Raw genomic sequence first — 3,274 nt, 5'->3', positions numbered from 1 at the left:
ATAAATAGACATGTCTCGTGTTCTTATACTGCGTGTGTCAACTTTTAGAAATAATACCAGTATCAATACCCTGCTAGCCAATGTTATTGGGTTCTATACCCGTTATAGTGTGTTTAGATAGATAAACAGATATATAGATATATAAACATATAGAAATATATACATATATATAATTATATATACTTATACATATGTGTGCGTGTGTGTGTCTGTGTGCGTGTGTGTGTGTGTGTATATATATATATTATATATATATATATATATATATATATATATATATATATGTGTGTGTGTGTGTGTGTGTGTGTATGTGTGTGTGTGGCCCCCACCAATCTCCCTCCACCCATCCCTCCGTTTCTCTCTCTTACTCACTCAATCTCATTCTCTTTATCTCTGTCTCTCTGTCTCTCTCTCTCTCTCTCTCTCTCTCTCTCTCTCTCTCTCTCTCTCCTCTCTCTCTCTCTCTCTCTCTAACTCTCTCTCTCATATATATATATATATATATATATATATATAAATATATATATATATATATATATATATAAAAATATATATATATATATATATATATATATACATATCATCATCATCATCAAGGGGCTAACGCCGACGGGGGCGCATGAGCGCATCCACCTTTCACTTCCATCCACGAGAGTCCCTCGAGGCAAGTCTCCAGGCAGGCCCTCGGCCCATCTCTAATTCTTCGCGGCAGGTCTCGTCGAGCTGCCCAAGCCATGACCTCCTGGGTCGTCCCACAGGCCTCCTCCACCCAGGGTTGTCTTGCAAAGTGACAACCTGATGAGCAGAGTCACCACAGGGAAGAGTAGGGCCAATAGCTGAGTTGGCTTCCCGGATTGCAGTAACAGGTCCCATGCCGCCATGTGTATGTATGTATAAGGTGTGTTTTGTTTGTGTTTGAGTGTGTGTTGTGGTGTGGGTGTGTGTGTGTGTGGTGTGGTGTGTGTGTTTTGTGTGTGTGTGTGTGGCGTGGAGTGCCTATGTGCGTGTGCGTGTGCGTTGTGGTTTGGCTTGTGTGTGTGCGGTTGTGCGTGCTGTGTGTGCGTTGCGTCTAAAACTGTCAGTTCTCTCACATTGTTGGCAGGCAAGGGGCCGTGTCCTTCAGTCTGCCGCCTGGGCATTTCGACCACGCCGTGACCACGCCTTCGCAACACCCTCGGGTGTCTCGCCAGTCCGTTGCTTCAGGACTGAGGTTGACACGAGCAGCAGCACAAAAAACAGGCGTGTGCAGAGAATTTCGTCGTGCAAGTGAGGCTCTCAAGCGAACTAAAATCTGGACTGATAATGTGAAGGTGGCGGGAGGAAGGGTTAATTCCGGAATGCAAGGTCCGGGGAGTAACAGCTTAAAGCCGATGGTGCATTTCGTCCCGAGCTGCATTTAATTTAACCCTTTTTAATTTATTGATTTCTTTCTTCGAAATCTAGTAGACAGAGGGCGACGAATTAACACCACAGGAACTGCGTAACACGAACGGCCAAAAAAATGTATAGACAATGACGTGGGTTAAACATATCGCATATTCAAAGTTAATACAATCTTTCCAAATAACATCCCTCGAGCTAATTATAGTTGCGTTACGAACAGTGGATGCCAACCTTTCAGTTCTAAAAAACTACTCTGCGCCGGCTAGGAAGAGGCTAGTGGACGCGCGCTCCCGGCGGACGCGACGAGAAGGGAAAGGGAAAGAAGGCCACCCCGTGCAATGATGGCAACCCTGCCTTTCATAGTACGGGAGGCAAAGATGATATGAGTGTTTTTTGTTTCTCTCCTCTCCTCCTCTTCTCTCTCTCTCTCTCTCTCTCCCTCTCCGTCTCGTTCTCATTCTTCCTATTCTCATTCTCATTTTTTCTCTTCGCTTTCTCTTTCTCTGCTCTCTCTTCTCTCTTCTCTCTCCTCTCCTCTCATCTATCTATCTCCTCTCTCTCTCCTCTCATCTCTCTCTCTCTCTCTTCTCTCTTCTCTACTCTCTTTTTTTTCTCGTTCTCGTCTCGTTTCGTTTCATCCATTCTCATTCGCATTCTATTCTCATTCTCATTCCTCTTTCTCTTTCTTTCTTCATCTTCTCTATCTCTATCTCTCTCTCTATATCTCTCTCTCCTCTCTCTCTCTCTCTCTCTACCTCTCTTCCCATCTCTCTCTCTCCTTTTGCTAAATGGTAAATGGGTCGATATGATACAGAAAAAGTAGAGTGAATACGTTATTTCTTGATGACTTGGCTCAGCTGAGAATTGATCAAAAGTCTGTGAGCAAGGGAGGCTTGTTTATTTTGAAAATAATCACGCTTTTTCCGGGTTTTTCTCGGGTGGTGTCGCTCATACTTTTCATTCCTCTTTTCCCCTGCTTTCTTTCTGTCTCAGTCATCTAATCTTTTACACCTGTTCTTTCTCCTTCTCTTCTTCATCTCATCTACTCCTTTCCTCTCGCGATCCTTCTTGGTCTTTTCTCCTACACCTCCTCTTCCCCGTCCACATTCCACCTTTCTACCTTTCCATTCTTTATCATCTTCTTCTTCCTCCTTCACCTCCTCTTCCTACTCCACCCTCCTCCTTCCTTTCGTCTTTCCTTCTATTTCCCCATTATTATTATTACTAATTAGTATTGTTATCATTATTCCTCCCCTTTTAACTCCGCCTCCGCTTCCTCCCTCTTCTTCCTTTCCTCACCTTTTATCTTCCTTCCTTCCTCCACACACAAACACACACACACACAAACACACACACACTCACACACACACACACACACACACCCACACACACACACACACACACACACACATAGAGTATATAGAGAGATATATATTATATTATATATATATATATATAAGCATAGATATAATATATATATATATAGATAATATATAAAATATATAATATATATATATTATATATGGATATTAGAATATATAGACATATATATAGATATAATAATATATAATAATAATATATATATATCTATCTCCACCACATCTATATATATGCATATATATATATAATATATACTATATATATATAGATATAATATAATAATATAGTATATATCTATATTAATTCATCACGGGCCGCAGTGCCGAGTGGTTAGCGCATCGACTTCAAGACTGTCCGCCTGCCCTCCGAGTTCGAGGGTTGAGTCACGGTCGGCGCGTTGTTCCTGGACAAGTAGCTTCACCTCGGTGCCTACCTACCACTGGCACGCCCGCCCAGTAGTGCTTGCCCAACCCGGATAAAATAGAGAGAAGGATTAACTAAAAAAGGTAAC

The sequence above is a fragment of the Penaeus monodon genome, chromosome 40, assembly GCF_015228065.2.
Source record: "Penaeus monodon isolate SGIC_2016 chromosome 40, NSTDA_Pmon_1, whole genome shotgun sequence".
NCBI lineage: Eukaryota > Metazoa > Arthropoda > Malacostraca > Decapoda > Penaeidae > Penaeus > Penaeus monodon.
The sequence above is the reverse complement of the archived record's forward strand: the minus strand, read 5'-3'. Positions refer to the sequence as shown.